Consider the following 17,577-nt stretch of genomic DNA (forward strand, 5'->3'; position numbering starts at 1 on the left):
GTGTCACAGTTTTCGTCACCGTACTCCTCCGAAACGGCTTGACCGATTCTCATGAAATTTTGTGAGCATGAGGTCTGAGAATCAGCCAACATCTATTTTTCATTTTTTTTTAACTGCGCGCGGACGGAGTCGCGGGCGACAGCTAGTAACTAATAAAAAAGTAAGGTTCTCAATACTTAATAAAACCTTTAATCAATTAAGTACCAAAAACAGTAGAAGTTCATTAGATGAAAGTAACATTATCAAACAAGAGGCGGCTGCCGATACTGCAGTATCGGACGGAAATCGTACGTCGAGACGCATTATTTATGTTCCCTTTAACCGATGAGCACGTTGATATGACGCATGAAGACGTAAAATACTTTGCTCTTCGTTTTGTCCGTCTGTCTGTTGAGCTCGCATCGAATAATTAATTATGTAAAATAATGCGATATTAAGCGTATCACATCATATGGATCGATAACTCTGATACTATGTTGACTGCCTTTCAAAGTTAAGAATACTTTTGTGGAAAATTTCTTTACTTTTTAGATGACTGTTATGATACCAGCAGTTAAATGGTCAACAGATAGGTTAACTAAGCCAAAGAAGAAGTAATTATTTAATAGTTATATTGGAATAGAATTCGCCTTTTCATTTATATTTGAAAAGTATAAGAGCTAATTATGCTAGAAGTTTGTTTTTATAAAATGCTATTTCATTTCTAGTATTTCTCTCTTCTTATTTCCTTTGTTGTAACAAAAGAAAGGGAAAGTATCACTACCACCCACAAATATTGAAAGAATATTAACAATTAGTATTATCTTCAGAGTTATTTAGTTGCAAAATAACATAAAAGGAGACGCGCAATTTTCCAAACATTCAATAGATTTAACCCTTAAAAGGATACTTAATGGGAAGATTAAAAACTTTTATATATTAACAAGTAACTCTACGGATTAGAAAACAAAACGATCATTCTTCAACAACTATTTAGAATAAATTGACAAAAGTTTAACAGTTGAAATAACACAGCTATAGATAATTAGGGGCCTCTACAACCTCACACATTGCTATTTTTTCGGTAGTCGATACTTGTGCAGACATTGAGTTATTATTGAAAAGTTGCTCAATCGTAAAATCCCGTCCACTTTAATATTTCTTTGAGAGGGTTGAATAAGCATTTATGAGAATTTCAAAATAGAACCAAATGTTTCGATAAACAAAAAAATATAAAAATGTAAATTTTTTAACAGATTCGCTTTCTTAACAACTATTCTTAAATACTAAAGATTATAAAAAATTAACCCCAAACGACTTTAATTTCAGTTAAAATCTTCTAGAAGGTATCAGGTATAGTTTAAAAGCATATTCTGTTCTCTGATTTAACAATTACAATACGAGAGAATTCGAGATTTTATTCGTTCAATTTGTTTAGAATCAAGGATATTACAATGTTATTAAATCGAAATACAGCAAAACAAAGGAGTAAAATCGGGACGCAAGCCGGGTGCGTTTCAAAAGAGATTATATCAACCCTCGCCAGAGCGAATCCTGCCAATTATTTGGATAAGCACTTTACTAAAAAAAAGTGTACTTTACGCACATTCGCTCACTTACCTGCCTCTTGAATGGTGAATGTGTTCATTTGAGATTCACACAAAAGCGCAAGAATCTATAAACGGTCAAATATTTGTTCGTGACAGAAATTACAGTTACGTTTTTCCTTTCGTGATCTTCAGCGCGTATGATTCGAGTTGAACAATGAAGGTTTACCTCGGATATACGTTTTTAAAGATTAAGTACGAATATTATCTGCCATTTAAAACACAGAAAAAATTAAAAATTAAGAAATTTATGGAAATGAAAAGAAAATGTATCAGTAAGACTTTTGTATATACATATAACTCTTTAACAGATTATAAATATTAAAAAAAACGAATATGTTCGATAGCATGTTTTTTTTTTATTTTATTGCCGAAATCGAAATGATCTAGCGAGCGAGCTTTAAAAGCAAAAGTCGATGGTTTTCATTATTTAATTAAGACTGGCCGAAAAGGCTCCGTTTTGAAGCCCGTTGATAATCAGGAATGACGTTCGGCTGGTCCGAGGTCTCGTGTAGTTGCGTTAATAATTTTAATCTCTTTATACGAAGCTCGAAGGACGGGTTGAGTCATCAGAACTTGATTCTATTAAGCTCATAGTTTGAATGTTGTGTACCGCTTTAACTTGTATCCTATTATAATAAACTGGATTGAATTCTGGATCATTTAACTAATTACAATTTGAAATGTATTAATAGTGTGAAACGGTTCACAACTGTTATATAAATATTGAGTTATGTAAAATATAATTAAAGCTCATAAAAATAATTTATAAGTGCTAAACATGGTCTTAATTTTGAAGTTCAAGTTGAAAATATAAAAGATAATATCTTTATATATATAAAAGACAGTCGTGTTAGTTATACTATTTATAACTCAAGAACGGCTGAATCGATTTGACTGAAAATTGGTGAGCAGGTAGCTTAGAACCAGGAAACGGACATAGGATAATTTTTACCCGTTTTCTATTTTTTATTCCGCGCGGACGGAGTCGCGGGTAAAAGCTAGTAATTTATAAGTGCTAAACATGGTTTTAATTTTGAAGTTCAATTTGAAAATATAAAAGATAATGTTTAAATTAATATCGAATTAAAAAACAGCTTTAGATATATTTCTGTGCTTCAATACCCGCTGAGAAATAATTCCCATAAAGAATGTTGACGAAATCAAATAAACTTACGTTAATTTCGTCATGAAGAAACCGAAATAAAAAACCTTGTTCACATATTTTTACATCCATTTGTATGTCCTTATATAAATTAACAATAGATAAAACAACATTGTCATTGTGTAAAACATTTAGCAGTGATAAAATTAACAAATCGAATTCTATTGATTATTATCAAAACAAACAAACGTATTATTAATTAAATAAATATGAATAAAGTTAAATTATTTGTATATGTTGTTAGCTATTTTAACTGCTAAAGATTTGTTTAAAGCGATATCAGTTTACATTACTTTTAGAATGTTTACTCGCTAAAAGCAAATTAATTATTGTTACATTAAACGTCTTTATTTAAGCAATCGTTTTTAATTAACGTAATTTTCTCAACATAGTTCAGTTATTAACACGTTGATCAAAAGCAAACATATCTTTAAATAAATTTATCGTGTTTTAATTTATTGAAATGAACGTGGGAGATTTTTTAAATCACCAAACATAAAGCTATAAAACATTGTTTGATTTTTTATTCTTTCTTCTTGCTTTCTTTCCGTTCTTTTCTTGCAACAAGATGAGCGTCGCCAATAGAGTAAGATTGATAAAATATTTTTTATATAACTGATTAATGATTCTGTGTATTTTGTTTTATGAATGTTGTAACATTTTGTCCTAATCTTAATGTAAAAACTTTTTGTATCACTGCAAAAATACGTTGGGCTACAAAATCCGAGGCCGTGCAAGACCATTGTATCTTTTAAATCAATTATGCATGACAACATCAATGTTTTATTTAACACATAGCGAAGTTTCGCTTTCAACACATTTCTTTGCAGGCACCCCGCGGTGACTTTACCATTCTAGTTTGTCTTAAGTTATAACCTACAAGCGTGTAATGTGTAATAAGATGACATTATATGTATAAATAACAATAAATAAACTGCTTACTAATTTTCAAAGTCACTGGAATTTAGCTCCTATCATTTCATTATTGAATTTGGCTAAATCCAATTAACCCTGGTAAGATAGATTCCGACTAGGGATTCTGTCGAGTTATTATAGAATCTATATCCTAACGTATCCGTATCCCAGTAACGATGCTAAATTTTATGAGATTTCAAGACCATAAGTTGATTTCACTAGAATCGCTCTTGACAAAACAAAAGACAATCTAGCTAATAAAGGAATCGTATAATTGTTTTTGTGGTATTAAATAACAAATTAGTGCTTATTATGAATTAAAAATAATGCGCATTACAGCAGTTACATAAGTCATAGTAAGGAAATATTTAGGACAGGATCCGAATAGACATTATCAATATAATCGCCATTTTCTATCACTGGGATTGTAGCGAATGCAACGTCAGTTAGTAAATGCTTCAGTAAATCTTCAAAATAAAAAGTAGTTTGACGTTTTCCATTTATGTCTCGTCGTCATCTGTCTGCAATGGACAACCGTGACCACTAAGTTCCCTAGGGATTAAGTTCCTCTTGAATTAATAAAACTCGGAACGTGAACTGACTGGCGATATATTTTTAATTGAGAATACACAATCAACTGACGTACTCAGAGTTGTCAATAAGGGAACTTAAAAGGGAACTTATAGTTTCTTTGTCACTTTTAAGACAAAGTAAAATATTACGATCGTCTTTTAAACGCTAACTTTTTGTATATTACGCCAAACGGTTTTGTATAGCTTTTTTCATTGGTGACATAGGTTGGATTGACAGACTGGACAGGTTAAAATTCCCTGAAAGTACGTACTGTTTACAATAAAGAGATTTACATTAAACGGTTTTTGTTTTAAGTGTTAAATGTACGAGTTGTTTATTATAAAGAATAAATATCTTAAAGTGCCTCTTTAACTTGTCATGTGTTTGTTTTTGTTTAATTATTACATAATGTATATCTTTAGTATGAGTTATAGTTGTAAAGGTTCATTTAGACATAAGCCAGAATCGTGCGAAAAGCTCCGCAGTCGCTACAGAACGAGACAAACGTATGTATTTCCCACACGTTTGTGTCTGAAGCGACTGCCGCGGATTATTCGTACGATTCCACCTTATGTCTAAATGAACCTTAAAGGTCTGTTTGTGCATAAATACTTATACTTTTTACAAGTAAAGAGTGTTAAGTAAGTGAGTAAGTTTTTGTTATTACCCATTGCATTCATTCACATTGAAACTTTTTTTGCATTCATTCGAAAATGATAAGAATCAAGTGGAGGTGCAGGCATGAGTATAACACGCGAACACGCTTCGAGTTAATCGCGGACCTACTGAACATTATAAATTAAAAAAAAAAAAAAAAAACAGAATCGAATGTATGAGAGAAACGTTAATTAAAAGATCTAGTGCATGTGGTGTTAACTTTATTTATGGTCTCCACACTGATACAAATCATAGAGTAATTTTTATGTACGTGTATTTTGTTTGGAATTTTAAATTTGATCGTATCAATGTTTTATGCATCGAATATGTCCGATAATTGTGGATAAATAAATCTAGTAAAGATCAGTTTTGTCACGTATTTCAAAAGGGTAGTGAAATATCCTATCATTTAGTATCTAGTATAAATGTAGGATAAAAGACGAAATAAAGAGTGCCAGTATTGCTTTAGTTCGCAGTTCATTTTATGTAGCATAAATTTTCAATTTTATTTACTTAAATAATCATAACACATTATGTTGTCAAGAAAGTTGTAATGAAAATAAGTAAATTAATATAAGAAATAAAATTGAAAAAAAAAAAGGGTTACATTTGTTCAAATCCTGAATGAGCCAATTCATTTTGTAATTTTTGCCAACACATTTTGCAATCACCGTTCCATGTGAAAATATTTCATCGATCCCAAAGACCCGTCCGATTTAATTTCGTTCGCGAGTCGACCGCCGCCGGTCACCCGCCATTCGCCGCGGACCCGCCGATTCTGATGATAAACTTTACATTCGATAAGACTCCGTTTCGTCAGCTGATGGCAATTTAAATATTTTCGTTTCGAACGAGGCTACTTGATCGTTTATCTTAAAATGAGAGATTAAATCTTGGTCGCATGAAATATGTATTGAAAAATTCTGTGACATTACGAAGTTTTTTTTACATTGAGAATGAACTTTTGAAATTATTGTTAATTTAATTAACTATAATTTCTTGGCTGTTCCTTTATGTTTTTAGGGAATTTCCAAACCACAATACAGAAAACTGAGGATCTATCACTTTAAAGGGATTGCTTCTTCTGTTCACATAAATTAAGAATCAAGTGCAATAAAATGCGACTCGTTAACCTTTTAAAAACTATACTTATAACTAGTTTAAGGAATTCAGGTATCAGAATCGTTATCAGTAACAGTTAGGTAAAGTCCGTCTACAACTGTATTATGCAATCAAAGTGGCGCCAAAGTCGGTAACAAGCCAAGCAGAGCCATTTCCTGGACCATTGTTCTTTCTGGTGTTTCATTCACAACTCTCCCATTTCGCCCATTATAGGAATTAGTGTCAATAAAGTATTTCATTCATAGATACATGGTCGTCAGGTCGAAACTACGTTGGTGGTAAGAAATACACTTAGTTTGGTATTATTTAAATAAGAGAGAATAAAAAATAATTAAAAAACTGGCCGTCAAAAAATGTATAAAATTACAAGTCCATAAAAGATCGCGGAAGATCAGCGCTGAGTGTTCCAGAGAGGAGCACCCAGCATACAAAGCTGAGGGAGGACCCTATCCGGTCAGCATTGCAACGTTAATTATAAATGTTTCTTTATGCTAGTGTAATTTTAATTTTATTCTGTTTTATGTATTTATAATTATTTTGTAATATGTTAGTTTTTTATTGCGTTGTAATGGCGGGAAGGATTAAATGTTATTTTATTTTATTTTATTTTTTATAAAAATATTTAATATTTTTCTTAACAAAAAAACAACAATAATAAAATATTTTAAACAGTTCAAGTATCTTATTATTCAAACAAAACAGTCCCTTTTTAAATTATGTACATACTGGCTTGGTATAGGGTCTGCCTCCTTGCCACCATGAGAGCGCGAAATTTCATAACAACAGTCTAACATATTAATTTATTTACGTCAAGACAAGAATGCACAACACGAAATAAATATGTAACCGACGCCCATTACGTGGAGATACGCCTTAGAACACCTTTTAAGGTACCTTTCGTGCCGGCGCTAGTCTCGCACAAAGGGAACAAAGGGAAAAATAAGAAAAAAATTGTTCGCTCCGTCATGGTCTATGTCACAAAATGACAGAGGGAATTGATCTTATGATATAACTACCATGTTGAGGTTCAATACTACACTTTTAATTATAAAGGGTAATTAACTCTTTCAAGAGACACATAATATGTTATATTGATTTTCAATATTTAATAACGAATAACAATGAAACCTAAGTGAGGTCTTATAATGTATACAGTATGCATAAGTGTTGTTTTGTCGTTAAACTGCTAAAAGTCTTTTAAAATACAATTACGAAATATCAAATGTGAAAAATTAGGTTACATGAAAATGTCACGCTCTTGTTTTATAACTTGTACCACACGCAATGAAAGCCGTGTCGGGTCTTTTAAGAAAATTTGGATGCGCCTGGTGCGAGATTTTTTTATCTGTTCACGTGGGAGGTGAGACGTAATTGCCGAAATTCCTAATTTTTGACAATCAATGGACAGGATATCGCCGTTATAATGCAACAAAATAACTTGAAATATAGTCTTATATTCACTCAATGACATGGGAAAATGGTCAAGAACCGTACTCCTTTTTTAAAATAAGTCTGAGCAACTTTTTTTTTTCCAAAAATTATTAATTAAGCGTGAAATATTTAAGAGATCTCACTTGCTTAGCACTTTAATGTTTTTGGTGCTTCTTAAACTTTATATTTGTGATTACTGAAAAAAAAAAGTTTTTTTTGAAAATGTTCAAAGTTTTTGAAGTCATGGCCGAGATATCGTTTTGGATTATAGAGGTACACATAAATAAAAGTAGAAATGAAATGATATATTAGTATTAATACAGCTTAATTAAACTGTAAGACTATTAGAAAATAATCAAATGGTTTCTAATTAAGTGTAAACAAAAGTAAGTAATGATTGCTGGTTTTATTATGGTTACGTTTAACAGCGGGTTTCGTTTACGGCGTGAAAGAGTGGCCGGACTCACACGTGGCTAATGAACGCACCGTGGGTGATGTTTTAATTTATTTCACTCTCAACTATCCCTTTCACACGCAGTGTTAATGAATGAAATAAAACATGGATGTTCGAAGTCATAAGCGTCTACGTTTATAACATCAAATTGTACTGGCATTTCTAATTATGTAATTGGAACTTAGAAGAGTATAGTGTAGTTTTTAGAAAATATATTAGAATAAACTTTCATTAGGAATATTAACGTTTGGTAAAAACCAACAAGGAAACTTGTCAAAGCTTTTCTTAAGAGACTTCTACTAACTTTCTGGTATTTTTTATTATTCCTAAACAAGAGTGAAAGGCTTTTTAGTTTTTTAAATGTGTAACCAGAAAATAAATGGTTACTACTGAACAATGATTGGCAAAAAGTGAGCGCGCCAAAATTACAACTGCAATAAAAACGTGGGGCAATAAAAAGGATTATCTGTTGTTTTGCAAACAAATTGAATTAGAGGTTTAGCGGAATTTGCGACTCGTGACTAGCACAAAGTGAGCTTTCCTAGAAATAGCCATCCTTTGACCATATGGGTCAATGGTGTGGTCGAACAAAAGTACACTGATAAGCGTGTTTATCGCAGTCTATTGTTTATTTGACCGAAACAAGTACAAACTTGAATTCTGGTATTCAGTAGAAATGTACCACAATGGTAACCCGCGCTGTAAATTTTATGACTTAACTTTTACTATGCGCAATAAAAAGGTAACGGTTTGATTCTCGCTTGAACGTTCACATCTGATTTTTGTATTTTTAACAAGTTTTAAACAACTTGTAGTACTTGTAACTTCCTACTTAATGATACAGGTTTCGTCGCGAAACGGTTGGAATTGATTTGGTAAGTAACGGTCTAAGATGAAGCAACAACTTCTAGTGAGAATAAACGACAAATTAAATTAGTTGTTTGTCATCTGATTTCATAATCTTACTAATATTATAAACGCGAATGGATGAATGGATGGATGTTTTTTACAATGTATCTCCAGAACTGCATAACGGATCTTACTGAAATTTTGTATAGATGGAGAACATAGTCTGGAAGAACACACAGGCTACTAAGATTTTTTTTTATTCCGAGCGGACGGAGTCTCGGGCAAAAGCTAGTCTATAATAACAAAGGCAAAGGCACCTACAATGCTAGCGCGTACCATCTTAAGACCACATCTTCACTTCATCGGGTGAGATTGTGGTCAAGCGCTAACTTTTTCAATATAAAAAAAAAACAACAACACAATTGTCTTATTTAGAGGAAAATATTGTATAACCTCTAAATATTACATTTGATCATTTGAGCTAATAATCATTATGTAAAGAAGCTAGTTTAATGTGGAGAAACTCGATTTATTGTACGGAATTATCTATTTACAACAGGCAGCTGCAGTTATAGTAAAATATTATTATTTTTATGATATTCATAAATTTAGCATAGATTTGTTTTGAAATTAAGAAGATTGACGTGTTTATGACGTAATAAAATGCCATTTAACAGGTGTGTGTTCAAAACCAGATGGTAATTACAAAAAAATATTGTTCCTTACTCAATAGTTTAGAATAAATTATAAAAATAAAAAGATTTTCACTTTTTTGATATAACAAAAGATGTTTATTTTGCACGTTCCTAATATACTCCCGCGATACATTAACGTTTCCTAAGAAACAAATTTGTATAACATCTTTTTAGTTTAAAATTGCATTCAAAAGTTAAGTTAGTTAGCGCGCAGTAAAATGATAAGCGGTGTCTTTTCAAACAAACGTATAGTTACCGATATCGGTAATATTTGAAAGGCATTTCCTAAAGCGCTATTGTTTCATTAGCACAAAATGTTACATTATACGACCGCTTATCAGATTAGCGCTGTGAAGCGCTTTTGTGCTTTTTGTTAAACCGGTTATTTTTAGGTGAAATGTTAAGGGTTACATTGTTATGACGTCTTCACTGAAATTTATAACAATAGGTGTATGCTCTGTTTTTTTACATTTTAAAGAATTTTGTTTTCAGAAAGCAAAGTGTAGTTTTTGTATTGCTTAGAATTTCTTTTTCTCTTATGTTATAATGTACCTACTGGATATTTGAAATAAAATTATCGTATAAACTGTATCGTATTTTATGTAAAAAATTCAAAGAGTAAAGTAATCTTCGGTACTTAACTAATACATCGTCTACAGAAACATAAAAAAAAGTTAAATATCATCATAAAATGGATACAGTGGCGCCCGCTCTCACAGTTCGATACGTTTCATCAATGGCGGCCATCTTTTTTTTTCACCGCACCGAAGACAAAGATTCACACGCTCAAAAGTGAGATGTTGTCACTACCATTTTCAAGTTTACTTTAAGATATCATCCGGCTTTAATGCCATAGAACTTTGAGAAAGCGATTGATGATTCGATAATTTCGAAATAACTTCGATACCATTTGTATAAATTAACTAACAATTGAATATTAGCGATGAATTCGATAAGCCACATATTCGAATTCGAAGTAAGGGTCACTCTTGATATAATTGCTGGGCCCCAAATTAGTGTCAGGAATTCCTTTTTTACTCGGTCACAAGAACAATTAATGCCCACCTAATTTCGGTCCCCGACGCAGATAAAGTTGATATTTATGCTAATACGATCAGATGAGTTTACGGACTCTCGATTAATGAATTTCGATAATCGGAAATACCGCAAATGTTCGTTTATATCGTTGGGTGGTACTTTGCGTGACGAAGGTTCAATTCTATCTTAAGTAACATGTTCTTTTAAGTAGCCAATTTTTTTTTTCTAGATTGTACAATAATAAAGTAGTAATTGTCATTAATACTAAATGTTTATGATTTAGGAACCTGAAAATCTCAATGTGCTACGATATTTTTTAAGTTATCTCACCATAAGTTGTTTTAAAATAAAATGGGATACATTAGCCTCTATGGCAGGCATAAGGTTGTATCATTTTAACCTTACGGGTGCTAAAGGCTGTATAAAATGAATTGTGTCGAGCGTGGGCGCGTAAGCCCGTCTTAATTATATTAAAATGTGTTTCTTTTCAACAAGTCACACATTCAGCTGACCATAATATTAGATATCTTTTCTAGATTTATTCTTTGGAATGTTTTCCATTTAGGTAGTAAGCAACCTTTTTTACACTCAACCGACATAACGACAATATAGTTTTTTCCTTATACTTTAAAAATTGACTGACTTTCAAAGAGAGAAGGTTCTCATTCGTTTGCATATTTTAGTGTTAAAGTAATCTTTTTCTTGTTACCATTTAAGTCGATAGGTAGTCTAGTAAATCATTTCTATGTATAATAAGGCCAATTTACGTATACACCTCTGCACTATATTTATGTTTACTAGTGGGGTAATATCGCAAAATAGCGTGTTTATAGCGGGGAGCGTTGTGTGGTCCGCCGCGGGCCCAACGCTTGACGGATCAATTACTTTATATTGGTCGGGGCCTTCCCGCGCCTCGCCACGCCGGTCAGCCCTTAAGCCCTATATCAGGGCTGTCAAATATTACAATTTAAATGATAATATTTATGCAAATTGACAAGTGACTAACATTTTTGGTGTTTACGTAAATGTGTCTTGCAAGAATGTTGGGTGATAAAAGAATAAAGCTAATATTGAACAATTAATTTGTTGATCATTTAAATTTAAAAATTATGAAGATGATTTCAAAATATATTGTCAACCAATTGACAGTGAAAATTAATTAACAGTGATATTACAATGTACAACGCATAATTTAAAACATATAATAACATATAAGTATGCACTATACTATTCAGCATAAATGATCGTATGGCTTGTAAAAAATCGTCGTTTATTTATCTTACTAATATTATAAATGCGATGGATGGATATTTGTTAGAAGGTTATTAGTAGGTATCTCCGAAACGGCTGAACGAATTTTAATGAAATTTGGCACAGATGTAGAACATAGTCTGGAAGAACTCATACGCTACTTATTACTTTTTTTTAATTCCGCGCGGATGGATTCACTAGCAAAAACTAGTACCTTTATAAATAAATAGATATTAATTCCCGCTGCTCGTTTGCCCCCTTCTCTTATAAAAAAAAAAAAAGATATTTCTGGAATCGATGTTTAAAAAGCCATAAAATTATCAGCACCACGTTGTGCTTAGAAGTTAATTGATAGTGCGATAAATCGTAAAGCAGTTACAAAGAACAGTTAACCGTTAGCATCCGCTAACAACTTGTTAATGCCACTTAATAGAGTCGTAATTGATTGCTAAATCTGCAATAAAACCCCGTTCAATTATCCACTTGAGTTAATTTCTGATAGCTGTTAAAGTACAGCCGTATAATGATTACATAACCATGTTTGTATTAAACGATTCGCGTTTATTTAAGGCTGAGGAGATATTGTTTTTTGTACGCGTACATTTCAAAAGCAGTACTTTCATTATTACTTTCAACTCAGCATTGAAGTTTTTCGTCCACGATTCACAAGGATAAGTAGAACTAAATAAGTTTTATTATTAATAAAGTAGCGCTTGGTTATGTTTCCACCTCATGCTATATGGTGATTTGTTCGAAATATTGGACGTTGTTATATAATTTTTGTATGGAAAAAATGACGCCGAAACTTTTCTAAACCTTTGCTGAATTTTCAACTTTCTAAGTGATTGTTGTGAATTTAAATGATTATCAATTTAACATTAAGTGATCGCATTCCATAGACTGTCTACCAAAAAGAAATCTTGATAGATAATATTCCAAGAAATTCTTTTGTATCCCAAAAAAAAAAATTACAAAAGTCTTAAATTTATTAATTGAATCGTGAATTCATTATTTTTGCTAAGGTTAGATAACCTTACAATGTTTCCAGTTGATAACCCTGCATGTGGAGTGTGGTTTTACAACAGGCCTCCGGTTAAACATGCTGAATATTTCGCGCAATACACTCAAAGTGGTATATTATTAAGGTAAATGTATACATTAAGATATTTAGTTGCGCTATTTGTTGTATACAAGTCTATCATTTAGATGCGAAATGCTAAACTACACGAGCTTGATGAAGTCTTAAAAGCATGACTCCCGTTTAGTTAAGTCCTTTAAGCTGTAAGAGTTCTTCTTCTTTTAATTAATAGTGAACCCCTTTGTTTTATTTCGTCAACGTCAAGGTTGAAGATGGAAGAAAGGGTAAGATCAAAATATTAAAAAGTAAAAGAAAATTAAGGGAGACGGAGTCCAGTATGCATTAGGAGTTGTAGATCTACGCGTTGATATAAGTCAACTCAGCAGTCAGTTTTTTATGGCAGACTTAGATTTCTTTCTGTATATATCTTAAAAAGACTGTTAGACACTGTTTAATTGAACACGTTTTTTAACCCTTTGACTGCCGCTTTTTCATATTATTGACGTCTACGTATATATATAAGTTTCACCATAAATACCCACCAGAACACCAGAATGCTTTCGGCGAATTTCAAAAGCCACGATTTGTTAAAAATCCACGCCGGGCGCTAAAGTCTCCGTATAAAAAGGTTGACATCGGTTTAAGCTAAAATGTATTTGCAACACTAAGCTTTTTTCATAATAAGGCCCTTATAGGTCTTTCAACCTTTAAATAATTAATTCGTTTAGAACATATTTAAGAAATGAACGTCCCCGACCTTGACCAGAGGTGTTCAGACCAATTATATTAAACTAGTTCTTGAAGTTTTTGTATCGCGTGACTCCAAATGAGTTCAAGTTTCGTTTTCATTTGACTAAAATAGTTTGTAAGTTACTTTTAAAATTTGCATTAAAAATCATATAACTTATTATTAGTGAGGCATCAAATAATGGATGGGTTTATCCAAAAAAAAGCCAACTATAAAGAATCGAGAAAGCTGTCTGTTATTGGAAAGATTTCTATGTAACTCTACATCTTTTTCTAATCTCTATGATTTTTAATAAAAACTGTAATGTCAAATTTATTTGAAAAAAATAATGATATATTTTCCACCATGTGTTGTGGCAGTGAAAACTTACTATTAAATTTTTTCTACATACAGAATTAAAGTGGCTGTCTTGAACATGTCAAAAGCTCCCCACGACATAAAGTTCTTGACAAAAATTATTATAAAAACTATAACAGTATATCCGTGTACCACTTGTGTGGCAACAGGAAATGCTTGCGAACATGTAAGCATATGCACTGTATCGACTTCAATGTTAATAGGACAAAAACTCTTTATAATTAATTCTTTTTGTGTTTTGAAATCGTTTAGGTTAACGTGTATAAGTTCCTAATCAGAATACAGATTACATAGAGAGCTTTAATTACAAGCTTTTATTTAGCTATCCTAATGTTTGTCTTTAAATTTTCCAAATTAAATTTGAGCCACTTCCTAGTTACTGATTGAGTTGAAATTTTGCATACATATGTAAATCGCGTGACAATGCAATATTGTGATGATCTGATGATGGAACTGGAAGGTGGGTTTAGGAACTTAAATGGAAAGACTCAACCTCATCAAGTTTATGCTTGTTTGAATCGACTTGACGAGTAGTTTGCCTTTTTAAAATTTTTAGTCTTTTTTTCAACAACATCTTAATAGACGATTGTTTTTTCTTTTGATTTTAAAAAATAATTTCAATTATCTATAAAAATTAACACTTAACGATGTATTTCCAATGATGTCCAGTGTGTGTTTCTTTTTAATTACGCTCCATTCATTACAGTCCCATCCGGGTTTCTAAACATTAATCAATCTTGTACCGACCAAGTTAAATATTAGGTCGTTAATTTATTTAAAAAATATATGCGCGTTATAAGTTGTCAAATTCGACGCCTGCTCATTGTGGTTTGAGCATTTTTTTTTACTAATAACAGTTGAGTTTTTGTTACTAAATTTAAATGACTAAGCCATGATATTAAAACGCTATTAGGCTAGATGGTCGAGCGATATATCATTCGAGGGCGGTGATTTTATCTTGGCTAAATGCGAACAAGAATTTCGATGTCTCAATTTTTTTTATATTCATTTTGCCGAACCGAAAACAATGTTGGCTATTAACAGGTCAGACGGATGTATCAATGCGAAATGAATTCGATACCGCGATGTTTTCTGATTGTTTATGTGCGAGCGGTCAGTGTCTCACGGTGTGAGATGGTCAGTGAGACATCAGAATAGACCCCCCAAAACTTATTACACTTACGTTTGTCATATATAAAACATACTTTTTATATTAAAATGTAAATTTATAGTTTAGAATGTCTACAGTTTGTGATGCATTACGCTTGTTCCATATATAAGGCTGTTAGATTTAAAAAAATATATATATTTCCTGTGAACGTAATGTACAAAAAAAAAGAATAAAAATACATTTAATATTTAATTTATTCATTTAATGAACTTGCGTTAGTACCACATTTATGATCAGAAAATTCAACGGTGCGTGAAATAACAAACGGAATAAGTAAAGATGACTAGCTACAATTCGTCCCCCGACTTGCGGCCGTCCTCACACAATATAATACATAAACCTGCCCCGTCATACATAAATCATCAGCTCCCGTACATCAGAAGTGTTGAATTTGGCGTTGCCTTAACAATTCGGAGGGATACCGGCTACTTATATAGTTGTCATCCTCATAAAACGATTGTAAGGGGCGGAAGATTCTTTTTTCAATCGATCTCTCACTGGGAGGCGACCACACTGACTCCGAAGTTTCTATGCTCGACCGCGCCTATCCGTAAACATAATAAAACTTAATATTTACGCTCACTCTAAGCAATAAAGATACAATGAGCAAGTACTGTAAAATGTTATCCATTGCTCGTTTTTCCTTTTCAGAACCAAGGGAAAACTGACTTTGTTTTTATGTTGAAAAAGTAGATTTTAGGTTGTGTATGTTGGAGCGTCTCTAGTCGATTCTCGTTGTCCGTTTATAGAACTTATTTGTAAAGTTGCGTATTGTCTTAGAGGAGTGATATTTGCGTTTCGTAATAGCTGAGATAAGCCGGGGATGGGAAAGCGGGTACGATGAGAAGTGATTCATTCGGGCCTTTTTTTATGCCTGTTTATTTTTAGCAGTGAGTTGTTTCTTGTATTTCTTAGTAGTTTAACGCAAACAGGGTTGCTAATTATCGTTCCTTAGTATCCATTATTGACAAAAGCCTGAAACTGACATGTAAAATAATATTGTTTGAGGCCTGAGCGAGCATTGTCCTGTCAAACCAACCGCCTATAGAATCAGTAATGAATTTATTCTGTAGACCGTACAAACTACGATAAGTAAAGCTATATTTCCTAATCTAGTGATAAATAGAATAGTTATATTACTTTACTTTTAGCTAAATTCTCGAACACAATCGAAAATTATTAGGACTGAATGTATTGAAAACTTTTATTGCTTCAAGCTGCTGGGACAAAACTTAAACACAATTGTTAATTATTGACGGACTTTAGTGGAGCATGACGAAATTTGCAACTGTATCAAATTTGTCACTCAAAAATGTGCCTTTATTCACTTAAGTTAAAACTGAAATTTGATCAAAAAAATTAAAAAGTCCTTTAATGGTAAATGTGGTCATGATGTGGCTTTTCACTTTCACTGGTCGAATTTTTACGCTGCCCTTTTATTACGGACTTCTGTTTAATGGATGTTTTGTGTTAAATGTATTGGATTTTCGCCTTTATTTGTATTGCGATATGAGTGTTCTTTGTATCTTTTCATGCTTTTAATTTAGAACAATTAACTTGTGGTAAGAAATTCCATGGGAAGTTATGATATAATGCAAGTTAATTTATGACATTTTTCTGACTTAACAGTGGTCATAAAAATTGCTAATATAGTCATGATTGTAACTTTATTCTTATCTGTACAATATGGACACCGAACATGAATTTTAGGCAAAGGAATAGCAAATATTAGTCCAAAATTTAGCAGAAAAAATAATTTAACGCAGTACACCATTGCATGGTTTTATAATCAATCAAATAAATAACTTTATTAATAAGATAACTTTTATGTTAATTTTAGCAATAAACAAATTTAAGAATATACTTAACTAGATAATTTTAAGTCTTTGATACCTTTACAATTAAGTAAACTGGATTTCTATATACAGTTATTTGTAGCAAATCCAATGACTGATTGAAAAAACTTTGACGAAATCTTAGGGTCACACATCTGCTCGTTCTTTGTCAATAAGAGGTGCTTACATGAATGTTCAATTAACCGAGACATTTCATTGTCAGATGTCAACCATATGTGCACGACACGCGCTGTTTTTTGTATAACCACTTAATATTGAGATGCAAAAAATACGCAGACGAGAAATTTATTGTTTAATAAATAAAAACTGTTGAATAAATAAATTGCTGTTTTTATTTTTTAACACAACCTAAAAAAATTTTGATTTATTGGTGTAAAACATCTATAGGATCACTTGTAAACCGAATTGTTGGCGTGGCGACGCTTGCCGTGGCGACGGGTCGCCAAGCTATACAGAGGTATACATATATATATTTTATGTGTTTAGTTTAATAATATTAAATATTTAATAATATATTTTTTATTATCATTATCATTATTATTTATTTAATTATAATATTTCATATTTTATGCATATTACTTGTACACACACGATGTTTCACATCTGCCAGGCGTCCCATGACGGCTCACAA

This window comes from Papilio machaon, chromosome 1, assembly GCF_912999745.1.
Source record: "Papilio machaon chromosome 1, ilPapMach1.1, whole genome shotgun sequence".
NCBI classification, from domain to species: domain Eukaryota; kingdom Metazoa; phylum Arthropoda; class Insecta; order Lepidoptera; family Papilionidae; genus Papilio; species Papilio machaon.